The sequence below is a fragment of the Euprymna scolopes genome, chromosome 33 (assembly GCF_053919585.1).
Source record: "Euprymna scolopes isolate OS-2025 chromosome 33, ASM5391958v1, whole genome shotgun sequence".
NCBI classification, from domain to species: Eukaryota; Metazoa; Mollusca; class Cephalopoda; order Sepiida; family Sepiolidae; genus Euprymna; species Euprymna scolopes.
Window position 1 is genome coordinate 83,974,964 of NC_136514.1, and position 26,910 is coordinate 84,001,873.

The 26,910-nt window shown below is 33.8% G+C and overlaps 1 long non-coding RNA gene across 1 annotated transcript in view; it reads right to left on the reverse strand.

Annotated features, from left to right (window-relative positions):
* Positions 1-1,612: 1,612 nt before the first annotated feature.
* LOC145258333 (uncharacterized) overlaps positions 1,613-26,910 on the reverse strand; it is a 129,683-nt gene continuing 104,385 nt past the window's right edge. Inside the window, exon 2 of the long non-coding RNA XR_013864092.1 lies at positions 1,613-4,489. This is a non-coding gene — a long non-coding RNA (uncharacterized LOC145258333). The remainder of the gene's footprint in view (positions 4,490-26,910) is intronic.

Sequence of the window (26,910 nt, forward strand, 5' to 3'; positions counted from 1 at the left end):
TTCCCAAATCGTCACCCATCTGGTACTGGCCAGGCTCAACATTGATGTATGTACTGTGCCGAGTCGTAGAAATTTCCAATTGTATCTGGGGGCGCATTAATTCACTGGGAAAGATGCACACCCAATCTTCGTTAAGACATGCATCTGGGAGAAGGAAACCCTGATATAAAAACCTGCGGTCTACTGTATACTCTGTCCTGTGGCAGTCATCTGCACCGACAAAGGTTAGCAGTAATAACAAAATGTGTGACTGCTTCTACACAATATCTTCATCACTATAAACAAATCATATGCCTGGATTTCCGCGTAACTCAGTTGTTGTAGCGGAAGTTCATGCATCAAAATCGACGATAGAGTCATCATATATATATTTATTTATTTATTTAATTATTTACATAGACATTCCGACGAGTTATTTACGGGTGTCGATTCCATGGTCGAGTGGGAGAACTGCCGACTCTCAACACGACGGTTTTAGGTTCAATCCTCGGCTTGGAAGAGATACTAGTCTAGCGGCACTGATGAGTTGTGATACAGCGAAACAGGACTGTATGTCGATGACTACGATTATATTTTAAGCTCCACTCTTTGGGTAGAGCACTGTCGTAAATAATCTCACCCGCTACTTAATTGGCTGAGAATACATAGCTCATTGTTTGTTTGTTTATGAACAGGCAATTTGAGCACTATAAAGGTGGTGGCGGGTGTCTATTTAAATAGATATTCCGACGAGTTATTTACGGGTGTCGATTCGGTGGTCGAGTGGGAGAACCTGCCGACTGTCAACACGACGGTTCTAGGTTCAATCCTTAGCTTGGGAGAGATACTAGTCTAGCGGCACTGATGAGTTGTGATACAACGAAACAGGACTGTATGTCGATGACTACGAATATATATATATATATATATATATATGGATTAAGCCTAATCTTATGAATGCAACACTGGTAAATTAAAAATATATCCATTTTAAATTTGGAAACAGATGAATCTCACAGGTAAGAAATTAATGTTTATAACATGAATAAGTTAGATAAAGTAATTAAGAATAGGAAACTAGATCTAATATTTGTAACATTTTTTTTCCTAAGATTAAGGGAGGTGGTATTTGATCAACATTGCCGGGGAACCATGATGTAATATACTATTTTGTTTTTAAATCCCCGAAACAGTGTTTTCCTTTCTCTTACTCTCACTCTTTCTTCTCCAAACCTCTCTCTATCATATTTTGTGCCACCTCTATATCTCATTACACGTATTCCTCCTCTTTTTTGATTGAATAATCTATAATCTGGAAACCGTGACCTGTACGTTAAAGGTACTACAACATGAATATATAGACTAGCAGACTTCGTAGTTGAAACTTTTAAAAACACATGATAAATAAAATGAATAATAAAATAAGTAACATTTTTTTTTAGTAAATTCATTTTTAATCTTTTTAAGCTACAAAGAATAAATTAAAAAAAAAAAAAACACATTTTTTTTAATGAAAATTGAACACACAACACATTGTTTTGCCTTTTTTTTCCTGAAAAAAAGTTTAAAAGAAAAGAAGTCAATTCACTATCACATTTTTTTCGAATTTTAAAAAGAACCATAATTAAAAAAAAATCGTCTCACCGTGATTTATTTTTTAAATCCAAAAATAAGAAAGAGCCATTTTGAAACCGTACACAGATAGCCATGCTTTTTTTTTTGTTTTAAAAATCTTTGAAGATAAAATGTTTTTAATGATTTATACTGATAAAGAGCGATAATAAAGGGAGATAATTCGTTTTTCATTGATTACTGTTTGCGATAATGCTGTTGGATGAGGAAACTAATATTTAGATTATTCTATATAATATTTAATATATAATATTTAATATATAATATTTAATATATAATATTTAATATATAATATTTAATATATAATATTTATATAATAATAGCTAAATCCAGACCAATCAATATAATGAAAAAAAAATAAAAAAATGAAAATAAAGTTTAGCTAACCAGGTTTCGTTCCATGCTCAACAAAGCTAAATCGAGGAAAATACGATTAAAAAAAAAGTCATGAATATGGCGGGGAGGGGGAGGAAAAAACAACGAAAAATAAACGGGGGAAAAATTACATGGAGACATAAATTATGTCCCAAAAGATGTTCTTTTTGCTTGCAAAGAGAAGCTCTCAAAGACTTAATATAAATAGTCTCTAGAATTTTCAAATGGAAGTGCGAGTGCGACTTACTCAAGATCGTAAACATGTCAGCACTGAAATTCGTGGCACACGCATGGTTATTTATAAGGTGGTCGCAAATCAACTTTTTTTTTTTTAATCGTATTTTCCTCGATTTAGCTCTGTTGAACGAGTGACGAAAACTAGTTAGCTAACCTTTATTTTCATTTTTTATTTTTTAAATCATTATGTTGATTCGTCTGTATTTAGCCATTATTAAATTCTGTAACCCCTGTAAAAATTTTCCTTTATAATATTTATATAACTATAACTATATATATATATATATATATATGTATATATATATATATATATATATATATTATATATATAATTATATATATATATATGTGTGTGTGTATAATATATAATTACATTATTTAATTATCTATATCTATATCTATATCTATAAAGTGAACGTGTTTGTATGTCGGTGTACATTTTCCTTCGCAATAACTCTGTTAATTTTTAGTCTACAGACTCGAAATTGGATATAAAGGGTAACGAGATTTGGGAAAATCGATGTGATCGGTTGTCGGCCAAAAATTTGACTGTTAAGGGGTCAAATTTCAACGATGTGACCTTTGAGAACTCTACCAAACTCCTCCGACAATTTTGTGTTTAAACAATTGAAATTTTAGATATAGGTGCCTTGGACATGGATCTAACTTAATAACTCAATTTATGCTCAAAACAATAAATTTTAATAGGGGTCAAAATTGACCCTTTTTTTTTTGCTCAGCATACACCTCCAAACACCCGAGCAACGCCGGGCACCCATGCTAGTACAGATATCTATATGTAGCATATTTATTTATACTATATATATATAGTATAAATAAACATGGTATGCATATTTATACTAAAATTATTCGCTACATAAGTGTATACATGTTTCAGCCCATCAGGCCGATAAATCAATCTTAATAACAAATATACATTATACAAATCACCGAATAAAGGCACTGCTAAAACATGTGGACACTAAAATATAAACAAGACAAACACGCTCTGTTCATTCAACGAAAGAGATTCAGTGGATGCATCTGTTTCTAAAACTAAACAAACATGAACACAATCCTGCTGGGCTGTTCTCCAGCTTACTATAATTTGGTTGTTTTCAAGTCTAATGTAAACAAGTTCTTATTGAACCGTACTCTCAAATAACCAAGCCCTACTCAAGTTCCGCCATTGCTGATCATAACGTGCCGTCTCACCGATCATCTAATACTCAACCACCTAATTCTCGTTAACATTTATACTCGAGTGGCTTGGGAGCCTTGATAAACGATGCCCCTTTATATATATACTAGCATTTCAGCCCAGCGTTGCCCGGGTGTTTGGAGGTGTATGTTGAGCAAAAAAAAATAGCGGTCAATTTTTTTTAATTTGACCCCTATTATGACCCCTTAAAATTTATAGTTTCGGGCTCAAATCACTTTATTAAATTAGATCCAGGTTCAAGGAACCTATATCTAAAATTTCAAGTGTCTAGACCCAAAATTGTCGGAGGAGTTTGGTAGAGTTCTTAAAGGTCAAATCGTTGAAATTTGACCCCTTAACAGCCAAATTTCTGGCTGACACCCGTCACATCGATTTTTCCAAATCTCAGTACCCGGTATTTCAAATTTCGAGTCTATAGACTAAAAATTGACAGAGTTATTGCGTAGGGAAATGTACACAGACAGACACACAGACACACAGACAGACAGACACGTTCACTTTTATAGATATATAATAGAATAGATAGATATAGATATATATATAGTGTCCCAAAAGTTTGGGGAACATCTTAACATTGAATATCTCGAGAACTATTAAGAATATAAAAACGCATCTGGTATGTCCAGAAAGCCTGTAATATCAACTTTTTCATGGAATTTTTTTGTTTGTTTTTTTTTACACGGTGGTCACCACTTATCAAGGCCCGGAAGCCACTCAGAGATGAGGGTTATTTTCAAAGATGTTTGATGTCAGCACCATTGGTCACATGACACACATCAGGCCGATAGTCCAATTCTTGCCAAACGTGTCTCAGCATTGCGTTGTCAATGGTTGAAACAGCTTCTGTTATTCGGGCGTTCAGCTCATCTACGTCTCTTGGAATGGGAGGCACATAGACCAGTTCTTTCACGTATTCCCACAAACGTCGCAAGGTGTGAGGTTTGAAGATCTGGGAGGCGCGTTGAACAAGTGTCCATGATGCAGTTTTTGCAAATTCAAGCACACAAAACGTCTCTTCTAGTTGAGTGAATCCCATTACTGGACCTGAAAAAGAAAAGAAATAAAAAACAAATAAATATCCTTGCAAAACAAATAATGCGTTTATCTTTAAAATGGCACAACTTTCTTCTTACTACCATTCCAAGTTTTGCAGATATGAGGACTTGGAATGTGCCCAAGACTTTTAGAAGACACACACACACACAAACATACACACACACACACACACACATACTCTCTCTTTATATATATATATATATATATATATATATATATATATATATATACACGAAAAATAAATTGGAGGTGGAAAGACGTGAACGCTCAATGTCTCGCAGATTTATGTGGGCTTTTTCAAGAGGGATGGTCAATTGACCATCTTGAAAAAGCCCGTATAAATTGGGCGAAACGTTGAGCGTTCAAGTCATTCAACCACCAATCTATTTTTCATTTAGTTTGATTACATTTTTTTTTACATGGGGGATCACCTCTTATCAAAGCCCGGAAGCCACTCGGGGTTAAGGGTTATTGTGTCTACAGTAATCAATGGGATAATATCGTAGTAATAGTTGGTATTTGAGATTTGATAAAGTGTCTTACTTAAGGGGGCGATTAATCAGGAATTTGTTTATGTTGGACTTGAAGACGCCCAAGTTGTAGTCAGGTGGGAAACAGGCAAATGGAAGAGAATTCCACAGGCGTGCACTTCTAAGAAAGAAGCTTTGTTCATGGAATCTACGTTTTGATTTAGGTACAGATGAAGAGTGGAGGAAATTACTGACCGTGGTTCTAGCTGGACGGGTTATTATCGTGAAAGATTGATGAGGAGGAGCCAGATATTGGAGCTCGGACGAACACTTGCCATGGAAATAACGATAAAACAAAGACAAACTCGCAACGTCTCTTCTGTGGGAGAGAGGTTGCAGGGAAGAGAAAAGGGCATCCCCCACTAAGCCATGAAGTCTATTTTGGACTTTGTCAAGCCAGGATTGACTGTTTTTAGAAGCTCTAGCCCTGATGTGGCAGCAGTATTCCATCCTTGGACGAACTTGGCTTTTATACAGATAGAGAATTGCATAAGTAGTGAGATATCTTCTGGAGCGGTAGAAGGATCCCACCATTTTCCCAGCGGCCCGAGTAACAGACTTGATATACGTGTTTCATTTCAGATCAAAAGTAAAGGTCATACACAGGAGCTTGTCAAAACAAGAAGCCTCTCCAAGACCAGAGCCATCCATTTCAATTGATGCTAGATGAGATATATATTCATGCATATATATATTTGCTTAAAAAATTTTGCCTACCAAATTCCTCTGTTAGTGTTGGATCCTCAGACTGAAACTTAATATATATGGTATTCGAACCCATCAAAACTTTAAATTTGGATTTTATCTCGGTGCAAACGCGTGAAAATTTAAAAAATGGAATTTGCAGGGTGAAGGTCGAACGACGGCATTATCACGGCATTACGAATATGCATGCGTAACGTAATTGCTGTCGGTTTACGTTTTTATATTTAGCCTTGCAGCAAACATGTCTTCATAGCCCAGGCATTCACCTGAAAGGAACAAAGTAAATCGTAAGGTTTTGGTTTCGATTTTTAGTGGTGGCGCACGGGTCATTTTCTTTAAAACTTTTTAAATCATTACTATATATTGGGTCCAATATAATATAATAATAAATACGAAATTTGCATTAATTAAAATATCAAATTTAAGCGTATTTTACGACCGGATAATGCCGGACGGTTTGCTTGTATACATATAAAGAGAAGGGAAAAAAGAGTGCCTGTGAAAATATACATATGTCTATGCGCGTGTATGTGTGTATATGCGTGTGTTTTAATCGCTTAGTTTTCAGCAGAAAAAATAATAGTCGCTCCCTTAGTCCCCCCTCCTAGTCAAGCCTGACGCATGCGCACGTAACATTTTTTATTTACTGATGTTGCCGTTGTAACAAAACGATTATTTGTCACTTTTACAAACATTTATTTATTTATTTTGAAAAAAGTTTTACTCTTTATGAATATTAAAAGAAAAATGTTACTAAACATTTATTAATAATTTCTCACTTTTACAAACATTTGATTTTAAATTTCTTTTTAAATGACGACATTTATAAACTTTTTTTTAATAGTATTTGCGGATGGGTATGTTGACCACAAATATCAGTTAAATTTTGTAACCCCCCCCAATGGTATTTATTCCGAAATCTGTTGTTAACATGGAGAAGTTGAGGGTGTTTATTCTAAAAGCCATTCTTAACATTTGTGGAAGTGGACCTAATGTAAAAAAAAATAAATATATAAAACAAAAATAACTAAATCATTTACTGATAATTTCTCACTTTTACAAATATTTTTAATTTACATGCGCGGATGAACAAATTGTTAAATAGTGCGAAAACAAAACGTTGTTGTAATAAATTTCGGGTTTGCCAAATTTAACTGATATTTGTTGTCAGCATACCCATCCGCAATTACTATTAAAAAAAAGTCGATAAAAGTCGTCATTTAAAAAGAAATTTAAAAACAAATGTTTGTAAAAATGAGAAATTATTAATAAATGTTTAGTAACTTTTTTTCTCATAAAGAGAAAAACTTTTTTCAAAATAAATAAATAAATGTTTGTAAAGTGACAAATAATCGTTTCGTTAAAACGGCAAGATCAGTAAATAAAAATGTTACGTGCGCATGCGTCAGGCTAATTTCCAATATTCATGAAAAGAGCTAAGCCAACGTAAATAAATGTTTGTAAAAGTGACAAATTCAGATTTAATTACTTTTTTATTCATGAAAAGAGTTAAGCCAACGTAAATAAATAATGTTTGTAAAAGTGCTAAAGGCAACGTAAGTAAATAAATGATAAATGTTACGTGCGTATGCGTTAGCCTTGACTACGGGGGGCTAAGGGAGTGACCATTAAATAATTCTGCTGGTCACCATGGAACTCAACGCCCAAGGAGTACCAAAAGTTTTACTCTTTATGAATATTAAAAGAAAAAAGTTACTAAACATTTATTAATAATTTCTCACTTTTACAAACATATGTAATTCATGTATTTACTTACGCTGGCTTAACTCTTTTCATGAATATTAAAAAAATAACTAAACCATGTATTGATACTTTCTCACTTTTACAGACATGTTTAATTTACATGAGTGGATATTTTTTTGGAAAATATTTACATTTCGGTCCACCTCCACAATTGTCTTTTTTAAATGACGACTTTTATTGATAAATAAATCTACTTCTCTGCAACACGCACTGAATCCCTCCTTTTTTAAAATAGTGTTTTCGGGTGCGTATGCTGACAACAAATATCAGTTAAATTTTGCAAATATTTTTTCACCCATTCACTCCAAAAATGGTGTTTATTCCGGAAGCTGTTCATAAGATGAGGAGGTTGGGGGTGATTATAAGGTGGACCTAATCTAAAAAAAATACCAAGTTTTTTAAATGATTAAAATAATTTCTCACTTTTACAAACATTTTTACATGCGCACATAAGCAACTATTTTTTTCATTAACCTTTTTTTTTATTTAAAAATTAGTAAATTTCAATGAATAGAATAATAAATCATTTATCATTAATATGTGTTTTTGGTTTTGTGTTGAATGAAACTTTTTTTTTCATTACAACAATAATGAACCAATTTAAATTTTCCCGTGTTTAAGGGTTACAAAATTAGCAATAAATTGTTTAGTTACTAAGCCAACGTCAGTAAATAAAAAAATGTTACGTGCGCATGCATTAGCCTTGACTAGGGGAGACCTAAAGGAGCGATCATTAAATAATTATACTGGTCGCCATGGAACACAACGCCCAAGGAGTACCTAAAGTGGCACTTATGCACTTATGTTATCGTGCTATTTTTTAAAATAGTATTTTCACATTAAATTCAAATTTTACAATATCTTTTTCTTTTATTAATTTGTTAGGTGAAAGTACAGATAACCCGGTCAGTTTCTAATGTGTGGAAAATCTAGCTCCCGAAAAAAAGGGGGTGGGGTACTCTGGATAGTAACAAAAAAAAAATTACCTCAGTTTCGAAAGATTTCTTCTCTACTAAACGAGGAAAAAATGGTGAAGTGTAGTCCACCTTCTGTTTCTCTCCCCCTCTCTCTTCCTCTCTTAATATCTCTTTCTATCCATCTCTCCCCCTCTCTCTTCCTCTCTTAATATCTCTTTCTATCCACCTCTCCCTTTCCTTCTCTCAATCTATCTTTCTCTCTATATCACCCTCTCCATCTCTCTTTGAGCCCCTTTCTCTCTCTAACTCCCTCTATCTCTCTCTCCTTTCCTCTGTCTCATCCCTTTCTGTTTCTAACTCTCCCCCTCTCTCTGTCTATCTACCAATCCCTTTATCCCTCTCTATCTCCTTCTCTTTCTCTATTTTCCTCTCACTTTCTCTTTTCTATCTATATATCTTCCTCTCTACCTGTCCATCTCTAATCCCTCATCCTATTTTAGTCTCCTAAATTAATTACAGTGAATAAGGTATTGTCAAAACATGGATAAATCCTATTTTAGTCACCTAATTTACTGACTGTGAGAATAGAAGTTATTTGGAAATTACTGCTACCTTGAACAGCACCAGAAGTAACTGGTAAAACCTTTCTAATTAAATTGATTTTGGCAGCCATTCGGTAACAAAATGACAAAGCATTAGCCCTTGCTGCCAAGTAAAAGAATTATTTATTCTACTTTGAAATATTCAACTTTTCAAAAATCTCATGTTCGACATCTCCAAGACATCCAATTTGGGAAAAAATATTGCAGAAATGCAAACTTATTGTTTAGGATGAATGCCGAATGATACGCAAAAAATTACTTGAGGCTCTTGGTCGATCCTTGCAAGATTTGCGGGGCAATGTCAGACCATTCGGGAAGGCAGTAATATTGCTTGCAGGAGATTTCAGACAAATGTTATCTGTTATTCTTCAATCAACACCAGCAGATGAAATAAATGCTTGCCTCAAATACTCTACTTTTTTATTCCATGTGAAGACATTATACTTAACTCAAAATATGCATGTCCAGTTGCAGACTGTTCGATCCGCACAAAATATTTTGTATCCCTTGTGGGAAATTGGGTACGTTCCAGGTGATCCGAGTTAAGGGCAAAATTCTTTGACTTTTAATTTCTGTAATTTTATTACATCAAAAGAAGAGTTAGTTTAAAAGGTTTTAACAGATATACAAATTATAAGAATTCCACTTGACTGAGTGAACGAGCTATTCTTGCAGGTCAATACAAAGACGTCCATGAACTTAACACTATTATTCAATGTAAAATTCCAAGTGAGGTAGTCAAATACAAATCCATCGGCACTGTTGTGAAAGCAGATAAAGTGGTTAATTATCCAACAGCTATATTTGCCAGGGATGCCACCGCATGTATTGCAACTGAAATTTGGCGTACTAATTATGATGTTGTGAAATATAAAGCAATCCAAGCTTTGCAATGGCACATAGCTTGCAGTAAAAAAATTAACAAACAATATCATAGAAAGAACAATCTAAACAGGAGCTTTCACAAATGAGTATATATTCGTTCCATGCATTCCTATGATTCCACCGGATACATCTTTACACTTTAGCAAATTGCACTTTCCAATTTTATTGTCATTTGCAATAACCATCAACAAAGCACAGGGAACAATCTTTACAATTGTGGGGCTTATAATTACACACTGACTGTTTTTTCACATGGATAATTTATGTTACGTATTCAAAAGTCACCAAACCAGAAAATCTCTATATCAGCTAAGAAAATGGGACAACAAAAACTGTGCACCCATACGAAATGAAAAATTAAACCTATAAGAACCATGCTTAAATTCAAAAGTGAAATTGTCTGTGTGTGTGTCTGTGTGTGTACATTTCCCAACCAAATATTTTTCAATTTTCAGTCTACAGATTTTAAATAAAATCTATTGAAATTTGGGAAAATATTTTAATCAATTTTCAGCCAGTAATTTGGCTGGCAAAGGGTCAAACTTCAACGATTTGACCCTTTAAAACTCTACCAAACTCCTCCGACAATTTTGGGTCTAAAGACTTGAAATGTTAGATGTAGGTTACTCGGACATTGATCAAACTTTTTCATTTGATTTGAGCGCAACGCAATAAAATAGTCAAAATTGGTGTCAGAGTAAAAAAAGATTTGACCTATGTAGTCTCTAACAAATTACTCAGCCAATTTTTGTCTAAACATTTGAAATTTTACATAGCGTGTATTGAAACATAGGGCAAGCTTTTTAATCGTTTTTTTTTGGGGGGGGGCGAAAATTTGACTGCCAAGAGGTCAATATTCACAAGATTTGACATTTGCGGTCTCTAGCAAACTATTCAGACAATTTTGGGTCTAAACATTTGAAATTTTACACAATGGGCATTCAGACATGCAGCAAATTTTTTAATCAGTTTTCGGGCGAATATTTATCTGCCAAAAGGTCAAACTTGAAAGAATTGATATTTTAAGACTCTACTAAATTCCTCTTATAATTTTGGGTCTAAATGGTTGAAATTATGGATGAAGGTTACCTTGACATGAGTCAAACTTTTTAATATCTGTATACATATGCGCATAAAGTTACGAACGGTACATAGGGTCCGAGCATATATATATATATATATATATATATATATATATATATATATATATATATATATAAATGTGAAAGTGTCTGTGTATCTGTCTGTGTATCTGTCTGTGTGTCTGTGTGTGTACATTTTCCTACGCAATAACTCTGTCAATTTTTAGTCTACAGACTCGAAATATGATATACAGGGTACTGAGATTTGAGAAAATCGACGTTATCGGTTTTCGCACATAAATTTGGCGATTAAAGGGCCAAAGTTCAACGATTTGACCTTTGAGAACTCTACTAAACTCATCCAATAATTTGGGGTCTAAACACTTGAAATTTTAGATGTAAGTTCCTTGGACATGGATCAAACTTAATAATTTGATTTGAGCCCAAAACAATAAATGTTAAGGGGTCATAATAGGGGTCAAAGTTAAAAAAATTACCGCTTTTTTTTTGCTCAACGTACACCTCCAAATACCCGGGCAACGCTGGGCACTCATGTTAGTATATCGATAAAAGTGAACACTGTGTATCTGTGTGTTTTTGTGTGTATGCATTTCCCTACGCAATACATTTGTCAATTTTAAGTCTACAGACTCGAAATTTGATATATAGGGTACTAAGATTTGGGAAAATCTTTGTGATCCGTTTTTGGCCAGAAATTTCGCTGTTAAGGCGTCAAAGTTTAAACGATTTGAGTTTTGAGAACTCTACCAAACTCCTCCGACAATTTTGAGTCTAAACACTTGAAATTTTGGATATACGTTCCTTGGACATGGATCTAACTTGATAATTCAATTTGAGCCCAAAACAATAAATGTTAAGGGGTCATAATAGGGGTCAAAGTTTAAGAAAATTGGACCTCTGCGGTCTCTACCAAATTACTCAGACAATTTTTGATCTAAACATTTAAAATTTTGTATAAAGAGTATTCAGAGATAGGGCACGCTTTTTCATCGGTTTAGATCGAACATTTTTAGTTACCAATATATAAATGCATGTATGTATGTTTGCATGTGTGCCTAAAACTTTCGACAGAGGCGACGGATTTTACCAAGATAAGTATCGTTTTGAAGTTCGACCTTTCAGACAACAAATATCGAAAAATTGGCTAAAAACATTGATATCTTAACCTTTAACTGGCCACTTTTCTACAGGGGAGGGGTCGCTATTTTCGCGGATATTTTTGAAAGTTATCCTCTCCTTACGATTGTCTTGCCTAATTGTTAACATAATTCACGCAGGTTTGACGGTGGTCGTAACCGCAAAGACGTCAGTTTTTTTTCCCCGTTCCTTTTTTCCTTCGCGGTACGGGTTCGAGCGAGCCTGCCTTCCTACTACCACTTTTATTTTTTTTGCTCAACAGACACATACAAACACCCTGGCAAGGCCGGGTTGAAATACTAGTATATATATATATATATATATATATATATATATATATATATTGCAACAAAAACATTTGTATTCCTTTGTCAAACAATTTTGTTGTAATTCTACATCTTATGATACATATTTCCATTAATAAAATTGCTCTATTTCGTATATTGAGCTTTTTTAAAATCTCTTTTGTAATTGTCTTATGAATAATGATGCTAATATTATTACTAATATTATACAATGTGTAAACTTATGGCATTTCACCATTTCGTTTACACACAAACGCACACACACACACACACACACACACACACACACACATATATATATATATATATATATATATATATATATAGTAATTTATAAAATATATATGGCGATTAAGCTACACTGAATATTCTGCGTTTCATCCAACTATAGGATTCGTCAGGCTTATTTAAAATCTCTTTTTTGACGAATCCTATAGTTGGATGAAACGCAGAATATTCAGTGTAGCTTAATCGCCATATATATTTTATAAATTACTTACTAGCTCTACCTACGTATTGAGCACTTTTCAAGTAAATACTTAAATTTTACGCATAATTCTATACTTTCGTATAGTAAATTTATGTGAATAAATGAAATAGTTATATATATATATATATATATATATATATATATATATATAACTATCTTATAATTTATCCCTTTAATTCGGTTGACACTTACAATTTTTGACAGTATCTGTTTCGTTGCGCAAAATCAACCACTTAATCATTATGAATCATTATTATAAGTGAATCTTATGCCCTTAACTCATCAGAAGAAATAGCAACAATCGGAAATAAAGTGGATTTTAACATGATTAAAAATCCGAAAATTGGAAGAGAAGCTGTAAATACCCCATAATATGTTTTCCATTACGCCATTTTGAATTTTATAAATGATGATGGAACATATAGAGGGAAGAACTTAGCTAAAAAAGAGATTGGGTGGACGCAGATATATGTATACACAGAACTTACATCTAACCGTGTACACATATGCGTTATTTTCATGGCAACTGCTCGGCTGAACTCAATCTATGGTCCCCCCCTAGCCAAACTTTCACAAGAAACACCCCTCTAACAGAAATCAATATCCATAATTTCTCCCACTCTTTATCTGCACCTAAACCTAAACGTAGATTTCATGAGCAAAGCTTCTTTCTTAGAACTGCACGCCTGTGGAATTGTCTTCCGTTTTCCTGCTTTCCAGCTGTCTATAATATGGTTGTCTTCAAGTCCAACGTGAACAAGTTTCTGATGAGCCGTTCCACTTAAGTTAACAAATTTACCGAACTTCCATTACTATCGATTACTATATTGTCCTTTTGACTACTCTACACCCTTTAACCCTTATCCTTGAGTGGCTGATCGGCCTTGATAAGTGGTGACGCCTTTGTAAAAAAAAAAGAAGACCGCTGTATGCATATATGAAGAGGAAGAAACTAGCACAATAAAACTCTATGCATAGGCGAATGGTGGTTTTGTAGATATACATGATCCTGTAGATCTGCAGTATAGGTGTGAGTATATTTTTCTAGTATGGTAGAGGGAGTCCATCTTCTTTGCAGCAACCTTGGCAATGTCTTAAATGTGGTTTTCCAATTCGTGTTACATGTGAATGTTAGGCCGAGGAGTGTGAACAGCTTAAGTTAACAAATTTACCCAATTTCTATTACAAACGATTGTACAATTTCTACTGTACACTCTTTAACCATTATACTCGAGTGGCTTCAAGGCCTTGATAAGTGGTGATGCGTATGTAAAAAACAATATGCATATACTTACTATATATTTATATGAATATACTATACTATATATTTATATAGAGAGCGTTAACAAAAGTGATGCTCTTTGATAATATTCCGCTTACGTTAATTATTTTCTGTCTTTTCTGTCCCTTACGTTTTTTATTTGATTTTTTTTATTTAGTCAATTTAAGAAGTTGGTAATAATTTTTTATTGGGTGGTGCAAACGTGTATGATATTGAACTCAAAATAAAAATATTATTTACAAGGACAAGCCTGGAAAAATCATGGATTACATAGAAAAATGCGAGCATGAAAAGTAATTTATATATAATGTTAAATTGAATTTACAAAAAAGAAATTTTTAATGCTGCAATATTTGAAGTTATAAATTTGTTATATTTATACTAGAATATCTCTTTTTTTTCAGTTTTAACAAGTTTTATTTTCTAGGTTTTATCTGAACCATATTACTTTTCATGTTCGCATTTTTCTATGTAATACAATAATAGTTTTAATTTCATCATTTCACATTAACCAGTGAGTGACATTGATAAGCAGACACTCTATAATAATAATAATAATAATAATAATAATAATAATAATAATAATAATAATAATAATAATAATAATAATAATAATAGTAGTAGTAGTAGTAATAATAATAATAATAATAACAATAATAACAATAATAATAATAATGATAATAATAATAGTAAGAATAATAATAGTAATAATAATAATAGTAATAATAGTAATATTAATAATTATAATAATATTATTATTAATAATAATAATAGTAATAACAATAATAATATTAATAATAATAATAATAATAACAATAATAATAACAGCAATAATAATAATATTAATAATAGTAATAATAATAATAGTAATAATAATAGTAATAATAATAGTACTATTAATAATAATAACAATAATAAAATAACAATAATAATAATAATAATAATAATAATAATAATAATAATAATAATAATAATAATAATAATAAAAAAAGCAGCTTAAAATATAACTTCTTTCTTCTTTTTTAAGATTAATATTTGAAAGCAAGGACAAACTACAGCACGTCCCAGATAAAGTGCTAACCCTGGTGTGGTTACCTTTGATGATATGGCGTTTAAATATATAAAAGCGATCTGCAATATTATGGATGTAATTTACAGCAGCATATTTCCTGGAAGAAGGGGTGACGCTGACTATAAGAAGGGGTGATGCTGACTAAAAGTGAGCCGACCGGGCCTCGTACGGACCAAAGTCGCCTTGAACTTTCTTTTCATTTAGAGAAAAAAGGCCCGAGTTATACCAGCCGTTTATGTCCTCTTTCCTATTTTCCAATTCTCTCGCATCTGTTTGGTGAATTCGCCATTTTGTTTTTCGTGAATAAAATCTCACCGATGCCTAACATCTAATAGTGATGATAATTGGTAACTTATGTCCATATATATATATATATATATATATATATATATATATATATATATATATATATATATATATATATATATATATATAAGTGAAATTGTTTCTCTGTGTGTCTCTGTCTGTGTATATCTATTTTCCTACCGGACTACTTTTTTTTTTACATGGAGGTAACCTCTTATCAAGGCCCAGAAGCCACTCGGGGATAAGGGTCATTTTGCGTACAGTAATCAATGGGATAGTGTTCATTAGTATTGGAGATTTGATAAAGTGTCATTACTTAAGGGAACGGTTCATCAGGAATTTGTTTATGTTGGACTTGAAGACATCATGTTGAAGTCAGGAGGGAAACAGCCAAGCGGTAGAGACTTCCACTGGCGTGCAGTTCTAAGAAGGAAGCTTTGTTCATGGAAGCTACGTTTTGATTTAGACACAGATAAAGAGTGGGGAAAATTATTGACAGTGCTTTCAGCTAGACGGGTGTTTATCGTGAAAGATTGCCGAGGAGGGACCAGAGATTGGAGCTCAGACGAGCATCTGCCATGGAAATAACGATAAAACAAAGACAGACTCGCAACATCTCTCCTGTGGGAGAGAGGTTGCAGGGAAGAGAAAAGGGCATCCCCCACTAAACCACGAAGTCTATTTTGTACTCTCTCAAGGCAGGATCGGCTGTTTTAGCAGCTCCTGCCCAAATTTGGCAGCAGTATTCCATTCTTGGACGTACTTGGCTTTTATATAGATAGAGAATTGCATCAGTAGTGAGATATCTTCTCGAGCGATAGAAGGATCCTACCATTTTTCCAGCGACCTTGGCAACAGACTTGATGTACGTGTTCCATTTCAGATCAGGAGTAAAGGTCAAATCCAGAAGTTTGTCAAAACATGGGGCCTCCCCTAGACGAGAGCCATCCATTTCAATTGATGCCAGATGGGGATAAGAGCGTTGCTGATGTAAAGATAGAAGCTTGGTTTTAGATGCATTAAAGGTAACCAGCAGCCTCTTCCCCCACTGTACCACGCGCTCGAGATCAGAGGAGAGAGAATCAGAGAGAACTTTATTGTTTACGGTCTTTGATGTGTTGCCATAGATGGTCGTGTCATCAGTATAGATGTCAACAAATGATTTAAGTATGTATTTTGGGAGATAATTGATGTAGATCAGGAAGAGAGTTTGCCCCAAGATGGACCCTTGAGGGACTCCAGCATTAATACTGCGGGCCTCTGATTTTTTGCCCACCAACCACTACTCTTATGAGCCTATCAGAAAGAAATGATTTAATGATTGAGAAAACATTTCCAGTTATACCGTAGCTGGAGATCTTGTGAAGTAGGCCTTTATGCCATACCTTATCGAAAGCCTTTGATATGTCGAGCAATTGCTCTATAAACGAAAGCCTTTGTCGAGAGATTCGCTAATCCTATGAGATATAACAGTTAGCACATCTGCTGTAGATCTGGCAGAACGGAAACCATATTGCATGTCATAAAGAAGGTTATTTCTTTTGAGGTGGTTAACTACTACTCTATTTAATATGAATTCCAGCAACTTACTCATGACACACAGGAGACTTATTGGTCTGTACTGAGAGGGAGACGACTTATCACCTGGATTCTGAAATACAGGGCATAGTGATGAGGTTTTCCAGGGTGTTGGCAAGCACTTCTCCTTAAGGCAACGCTTAAACAGTTTTGTAAGTATGGGACCAAATTCTGGTTGAAGTTTTTGAACACTATAATTGGGCTGCCGTCAAGGCCAGTTGCTTTACTGAAATCGAGGTTCTTGATTTACTTGGCGACCTCACACACAGATATTTGTATTTTACATAGCGTGTTTTGTGTTATAGGAGGAGATACGAGGAGTTGATGGCCTTCGTCGCATAGGGTAGAATTAGCTGCAAAGTTCTTGGCAAATAGTTTTGCCTTGTCTGATGCTGACGAGATGACCTCTGGTCCATTGATAATGGTTGGGATAAAATGCACGCTTCTGTTCAGAATCCTGTTTGTTATTTGCCAAAACTGGTGGGAACCAAGCCGCTGATCAGCTACTTTGGATTTAACAGACTGAGCATATAACTCTCTTGCATTTTTATTACTCTTTTACAGTGGTTGCTGGCAGTCCTGAAAGCAGCTTTAGTCTCAGTGCATCTATTACGTTGGCAGCTATGGAAAAAATGATTTCTGTGCGCGATGACAGCAACACATTCTGGGGGGGGGGACCATGGCTGGCTGTTAGGTTTTTGTTGGAATTCGGTCAGGTCTGATACTATAGAGGACACATCATTTTTAAACATAGAATTCAGAGGTAAATCAGATATGAATGTATGGAAGCTATCCCAGTCAGCCATAGAGTATCGGTATACAGTACGGTGGAGAAGTACGTCTGAGGACTTATTACATTTCATTTTTATCTTAACTGATACAACGGAGTGGTCAGAGGATCCTAGAGGAGATATAACGGAGCATGAACATAGCTCAGTGGAAGTTGTAAGAAAGAGGTCAAGAAGGATTGCAAACTGACCGGTAGTATCGGGCACACGGGTGGATTACTTTGTAAATTCTCAGTCTACAGACTCGGCATTTGACATAAAGTATATTGAGATTTTGAAAAGTCTTTTTTAACGATTTCACCTTTCAAAACTCTACCACCTCTGATAATTTTGGGTTTAAACACTTGAAATTTTAGATATAGGTTACTTGGACATAGATTAAAATTGGAGTCCAAAACAAATGTAAAGAAGTTGAAATTAGGGTCAAGGTTTTAAAAAATTTGACCACTGCGGTCACAATCAAATTACTCAGCCAACTTTTGGTTTAAATATTTTAAATATTACATGAAGTGTGTTAAGAAATAGGGCAAGCTTTTTAATCGGTGTTTGGCCGAAAATTTCTACTAAAGGGGTCAACGTTCAAAAGATTTTACCTTTACAGTGTCTAGCAAACTATTCAGCCAATTTTGAGTCTATACATTTGAAATTTTACATACAAGCTATTCAGACATGCAGCAAGATTTTAAATCTGTTTCCGGACAAACATTTGGCTGCCAAGATGTCAAATTTGAAAGAGTTAACCTTTGAAGACTCTACCAAGCTCCTCCGCTAATTTTTTATCTAAAAACTTTAAATATTATATGTAGATTACCTGGCCGAGAGTAAAAATTTTTTATGTATATATATAGCTGAATTGTACGTATATATATATATATATATATATATATATATATATATATATATATATATAAGTGAAAATGTATGCATGTATGTATGCATGTATATATGTCCAAAAAAAATTATTCGTGTGTATTTTGCATGTATATGTGTGTGTACATATGTATATGCATGTGTGTGTATATGCGTATATGTGTGTCTCTACGTGATTATGTTTGTATGTGTGTGCACATGCATACGTATGTTGGCGTACATCTGTATGTACGCATGTGTTTATTTCCATGTGTATGCGGGGTGGAGGGGGCTCCCGTAAGCCGCGGATAAGGCAACCCCTCTAGGAGAAGCAAATCTCTGAGTTAAGAAGCATAAAGCGGGAGACCAGTACCCTCATTACGCTGGTCTGCAGTTTGACTTGTTGCTGGCTATCTTGCTCTTGCTCGTTGCTGGATGTCAACATTTTGAACCGAGAGAGAGAGATTTAGTTGTCGTACAAAGCTAAAACTCTGTAACACCATCAGGTATAGATACTCCCTCGGGCATTTGTCTATAAAAAAAATGGTCCTATTGCTATGGAAAAGTTGTGACGCATGTAGGTCTAAAATGCTGGAAGCATGTAATAATTGATCTGCCATCATTATATGTATCTATGTATAGGTGTATGTATGTTTATGTACAGGTGTATGTATATGTGTGTATATCTATGTGTATATGTATGTATATATGTATGTGTATATATGTTTGTGTGTGTATATATGTATGTGTATATATACATGTATGTGCATATATGTATATAGGCGTGTGTATGTGTATTTATACATGTGAGCATGTATGTATATGTGTATGAGTGCATATTTATGTACGTGTATGTATATGTAGGTAAGTGTATGTATATATGTATGTACATATGTTTACTTATAGGTATATGTATGTATATGTGTGTATGTATTTGTATATGTGTATGTATGTATATCTGTATGTATGCATGTGTCTGTATACGTATGTATGTGTATTATTCATGATGTATGTATATATGTGTATATGTTTACAGATATGTATGTGTGTATGTGTAGATATGTATATTTGCGTTTATATATATGTATGTATGCCAATGACCGTCTTGTGTATGTCTATGTATGTATACGTATGTCTATGTATGCATATATGCGGGTTATTTGTATGTGTGTATGTGTATGCATGTGTATATATGTATGCATGCGTGCATGTATATATATATGTATGTATATATACCAGTGACCGTCTTCAGTGTCATGTCTGCTTGTGCGTGTGAATTTTGCCGCCAGGACTAAAGTAATTTTCGGCTCATGGACTTTCAGTACCTGAGGGAGTGGCACTCGTCTGACAAGACATTGCAATCATCATGTATATATGTATGTTTGCATGTTTGTGTGTCTGCTAAAAATTCTGACAGATGGAACAAAAATTCACGAATTTGGTCTTAGATGAAAGCCCCATCCTTCGCCCGACAAATATCGAAACATTGGCCAAAAACGTTAATTTTTTCACCCTGAAATCAACACTTTTCTATAGGGAGGTGGTCAGCAAAAACCGTCCTCTCATTACGAGATCAGTTCTTTCATGCGTCAGACGACGTCATGACCTGATTTAGTTTAAATATTTGAAAAAAGGCACAATTTCATGTATGTCGTGTTAGCTCAGTTGGTTAGAACGTTGGGTCATTATCTAAACGGTTTGGGTACGAATCATGGTGTGAGATGTCTTTTTTCCGATTTTTTAAAATTTTAATATTGAAGCAGGGTTATTTAAGCCATTTTCACGTAACGTTCGTTTTTCTGTTTTTTTTACTTCGCCTAATCTTAGGTTTCATTAACACCCCCCACCTTGTTAAACTCTGTGACATATTTCGATTCTATGGGGGTCAGGCGCGAACGAACACTCAATAATTTTATTATACTATATTTTTTCAAACTGAAATATAATTATCAAATTATACTTACGCAAATAGATATGAAAAGTCCTTATTAAAGTTTGTGCAATATTTCCATGGAGTACAGGCGCGAACGCAGACCCCATAATTTTATAATACCATCCCTATTTAAGTTAAAACATACTTATCAAAGTATTCTTATGTACATCTATATCAAAAACCCGTGTAAACGTTCCTTTTCCATACTTTGGGGGCCAGGCGCGAACGCAGACCGCACAATTTTTATGAATCACCGTTCTGCCAGATCAAATATACCCATTCCTGATCCTCGATATATCTTCTATCATTATATGTAATCATTTTTTTTTTAAATGGTCAACCATACAGGAGCTTATTCGTGACCACACACACACACACACACACACACACACACACACACACACACACGTTTAGCTTTATATTATAGAAGATATATATATATATATACATATATATGGAGAGAGAAAGAGAGAGAAAGAGATAAGTAAAATGTTTAAAAAAACACAATACAAAATTTTAATTATTCAATAAAACAATATATATATATATATATATATATATATATATATATATGGGGAGATCAATTAGGAATAAACCAAAATTATATACTTCGTTATTATTTAAAAACTTTCTTGGGATAATTTATTTGAAGACATAAATATCAGTTCCAAATATACTTGTTGTAAATGCAAAGCTTTGTCCTTTCCAAACGAGAAAAGCTTGTAGCAGTCAAAATATATGTATGTATGTATGTATATATATATATATATATATATATATATATATATATATATATATATATATATATATATTTATATATATATATATATATATATATATGTGTGTGTGTGCGTGTGTGTGTGTGTGTGTCTGTGTGTGTGTGTATGTGTATAAGTATAATATATAGTTTTGTTGTTGTCTTGTTGTCCTATTGCATAAGCTCCAATAATAATTGATGAGCTTTGCATTATCCGGATAAGTCTCCTCTTGTGGAATTGAACTCTCTCTTTTCCTCATACACTTTAAGCTATATATAGCTGAGGAGTCCTAGAGTGGATGAAACGCCGAATATTCAGTGTAGCTTAATCACCATATATATTATATAAATTACTATATATATATATATATATATATATATATATATATGTAAAGCATACGTGGACTTTTAACATTATATATATATATATATATATATATATATATATATATATATATATACATATATATAATGTTAAAAGTCCACGTATGCTTCTAGGATAGTGATTTGAAGGTTATGAGGGGTTTTTGAAGCATGAAAAACAGTGTTACTTTTTGTATATAATACACTCATAAGTGACTCATGTTTAAATTAAGGCTAGACAATCGAAAGGAGAGGATAACTTTTAAAAATATTCGCGAAAAAAGCTACCCCCTGTAGAAAAGTGCCTAGTTGAAGGTGAAGATACTAATGTTTTTAGACATTTTTCGATATTTGTCGTCTGAAAGGTCGAACTTTAAACCGATACTGATCTTGGTAAAATCCGTCGCCTCAGTCGAAAGTTTTAGGCACACATGCAAACATACATACATACATACATTTATATATTAGTAACTAAAAATGTTCGATCTAAACCGATGAAAAAGCTTGCTCTATCTCTGAATACTCTTTATGTAAAATTTTAAATGTTTAGATCAGAAATTGTCTGAGTAATTTGGAAGAGACCGTAGATGTCAATTATTTAAAAAATTTAACCCCTATTATGGCCACTTAAAATTTATTGCTTTGGGCTCAAACTAAGTTATTAATTTAGATCCATATCCAAGGAATCTATATCTAAAATGTCAAGTGTTTAGACCCATCATTTTCGATGGAGTTTGGTAGAGTTCTCAAAAGTCAAATCGTTTAAACTTTGATCCCTTAACAGCCAAATTTCTGGCCGAAAACGGATCACAAAGATTTTCCACAAATCTCAGTACCCTGTATATCAAATTTTCGAGTCTGTAGACTTTAAATTGACAACGTTATTGCGTAGGGAAATGTACACATATACACAGACACACGACATGTGTATTCATCAGTTTTGATTTTGGTTTCGATTCAAGCTAATGCACCCAAATCATCAGTGCAGGGTGACACGATGACTACGGATATATATATATATATATATATATATATATATATATATATATATATATATATATATATATATTTAATCACAACTTTATAATGCATAAGATTCGATAGAAAATTGACTCAAATTCAAATTCTGATTAAATGAAAATATTATATTTAAGAATATTTTGCGATCGGACCACGCCATACCTCCCTGCTAGCTTAGATAAATACTTTTGCAATTTTAACAACAGAGCTATAATAATATCAGGACATCTCTATTTATGCTTAGCATTCACAGAATGCCAACTCAATATATTACATATGAAAGCCCCCACTCTGGAATTTCCACAGGTCCCGCTATTATATATAAATTATTATAAGTTATATTTTTATGGTGTAAATGAGGTAACCTGTCAAATTAAATGTTGTTTTGTTTTAATATCAATTTACATATTAAAGGCGATAAATGTTTATCAGTTTGCGATAAACGCTGATTCAAGAAGTCTTCGTCAATGTTCATTTGAAATCAATGTAACATCTTTAGAGGAAGGAGTTCCTACTTTTCGCTCTAACTATTTAGTCTTAACACTGGTACCAGTTTTCACCGGGACCAATGTTTATTTGAAATAAATTTAACAATTTTTACTCTTTTGAAATTAAAAGAATGATCATGTTGCAATATTTTCATGTTTATCGAGCTTTTTTTCTAATCCACGTTTAGTTTCACCAACATATATATGATGGAAATTATGGCATTCGACAGTATATATTCCTACAGTGAATATGAGTTTATTTTGGAAATATTTTATTGTTTTTAATGTTTGTTTTATAGTTTATGATGTGGTTAGTTTGCTTAGAGTATTATAAATCCTTCTACCGATCCAGAAGATATCTTACTACTGATTCAATTCTCTATCTGTATAAAAGCAAAGTACGTCCAAGGATGGAGTACTGCTGCCACATCTGGACAGGAGTTGCTAAAAACAGCCTATCCTGCCTTGATAGAGTACAAAATAGACTTCGTGGCTTAGTGGGGATGCCCTTTTCTCTTCCCTGCAACCTCTCTCCCACAGAAGAGACGTTGCGAGCCTGTATTTGCTTTATCGTTATTTCCATGGCGAGTGCTCGTCCGATCTCTAATCTCTGGTCCCTCCTCGCCAATCTTTCACGATAAACACTCCTCTTTCTAGAACCACTGTCAGTAATTTTCCCCACTCTTTATCTGTGTCTAAATCAAAACATAAAACGTTTACCTGTTTCCCCCCTGACTACGACTTGGATGTCTTCAAGTCTAGCATAAACAAATTTCTGATGAATCGCCCCCTTAAGTAAGCCACTTACTTTTAAGAAATTTTGACCCCTTAAAATTTATTGTTTTGGGCTTAAATCAAGTTATTAAGTTAGATCCATGTCCTAGGAACCTATATCTAAAATTTCAAGTGTTTAGACCCAAAATTGTCCGAGGAGTTTGGTAGAGTTCTCAAAGATTGAATGGTTGAACTTTGACCCCTTAATCGCCAAATTTCTGGCCGAAAACCGATCACATCGATTTTCCCAAATCTCAGAACCCTGTCTATCGATTTTCGAGTTTGTAGACTAAAAATTAACAGTTATTGCGTAGGGAAATGTACACAGACAGACAGACAGATAGACACACACAGACACTTTCACTTTTATAGATATATAGATATTTTAAGTTGGTTTCTATTCAACACATAGTTGGGGCCCTAATAGGTACTACCACTCAAGGTCAGAGTGGACGTGGGAGCAATGGCAATTAAAGGGTGGCTGCACACTCCCCAAATCCCGTAAGCTGGATCCTCACCATCGGATATAATTTAAGATCATATACAGGGCCAATTCTACTTTTGAAAATGAGGCTTGATATAAGGTTCGTATTGCATGATATTTCGAATGTGCTTGCTTTACAAGTACTTCGACATAATGTCCTCAGACTTCCAAACCTTGTGACTAGCAAAAAAAAAAAAAAAAAAAGAAATTCGACCGTTTCCTTTTAGAGGCCCCTAGATAATTTATTTCCTCGAACTGCTTGCCTTTGGAATTCCTTCTCTGTTCCCTATTTCTCAATTTGCAAAAATTTAAATGTAATGTGAACAAATATATTGCTGTTCAGTCCAAAACATGCGTTGGCCCTCCTCCATAAATCTGATCGCTATCATAGTAGCCCACACGCTTCAGTGGCAATATACCTTGTTTGTCAACATCGCTGAAGCAGTTTCGGACCCTTTATGGGGACACTCGTGGCAACTACTTAAAAACGATCCCTTAAACTTTTATATGGCCCTCATTTTAAATACTTGGAAATGGTCACTTAACCTTTTGTAGGGTGGCACTCGTGGAAATGGCTGTTCAAGTAGACATCATTTGAGGCTGACGGGTACGATTTGACTTAAGTTGCATCGGCCTGTACAACTTACTAGATTCACGTATAGACCCCAACCCATGCCCAACACGAGTATCTTCGTATTGCTTTATATCATTATGAGTCGCATCTTCCGGTTGCTGTCGATTGCAAAGACACGCGACTAATTTTTCGCCATTCATTCCGATCCAGTGCAAGTTGGTTGATGGCGCCCAACTGTTGAGAGATGTCACATTAAAAAATATTTTCTCTCCACCTTATCCTTGGCTTTCCTCTGTCTTTTTTGCCTTCTGACATACCCTCAAAGCATAGGATGGAATACTGTTGCCACATCTGGGCAGGAGCTGCTAGAAAGGACTTGGCCTGCCTTGATAGAGTTCAAAATAGACTTCGTAGCCTCGTAGGAGATGTCCTTTTCTCCTCCTTGCAACCTCTATCTCACAGAAGAGATGTTGCGAGTTTGTCTCTGATGTATCGTTATTTTCATGGAAAGTGTTCAACTGAGCTTCAATATATATATTTCACAAGAAACACTCGTCTAGCTGTAAACACTATCAATAATTTCCCCCACTCTTTATCTTTCCCTAAACCTAAACGTAGATTCCATGAACAAAGCTTCTTTCTTAGAACTGCACGCCTGTGGAATTGTCTTCCGTTTTCCTGCTTTCCGGCTGACTACAATATGGTTTTGTTCAAGTCTAAAGTAAATAAGTTCTTGATGAGCCGTTCCATATAAGTTATTAAATTTACCAAATTTTCATTACTAATGATTACTATATTGACCAACTTCTACTGTACACTCTTTAACCCTTATCCTTGAGTGGCCTCTGGGCCTTGATAATGTGGTGATGCCTTTGTAAAAAAAAAAAAAAAAAAAGCTTTGACAGGCCAGTGGTTGATCGTTTGACATGGTCAAAAAGCTTAAGCCTTTTACTTTGGAGTTTATAAAATAGAGAAGGGCAAGGAAGTATGAAAGTTGTGTGTATATATATATATATATATATATATATATATATATATATATATATATATACATATATATATATATATATATATATATAGTCTAAAGAAGCTTTGAATTAAAAAAAATGCAAAAATAAAAATACAAAATGCAGTATAAATTCCCTGATGGAAAAAAATATATGAACTTTAACCTATCGCATACTTAGCACCCCCTACACACACACACACACACACACACACACACACATATATATATATATATATATATATATATATATATATATATATATATATATATATATACTAGCATGGGTTCCCGGTGTTGCTCGGGTTTTTGTAGGTGTACGCTGAGCAAAAAAAAAAAAAAAAAACTTTTTTAAACTTTGACCCCTATTATGACCCTTAGAATTTATTGTTTGGAGCTCAAATCAAGTTATTAAGTTAGATCCATGTTCAAGGATCCTATATCTAAAATTTCAAGTACTTAGACCCAAAATTGTAGGCGAAGTTTGGTAGTGTTCTCAAAGGTCAAATCGTTGAACTTTGACCTCTTAACAGCCACATTTCTGGCCACAAATCGATCACATGGATTTTCCAAAATATCAGTACCCTGTATATCAAATTTCAAGTCTGTAGACTGAAAATTGACAGAGTTATAGCGTAGGGAAATGTACACAGACAGACACACAGACGTTCATTTTATATATATATCTATATATATA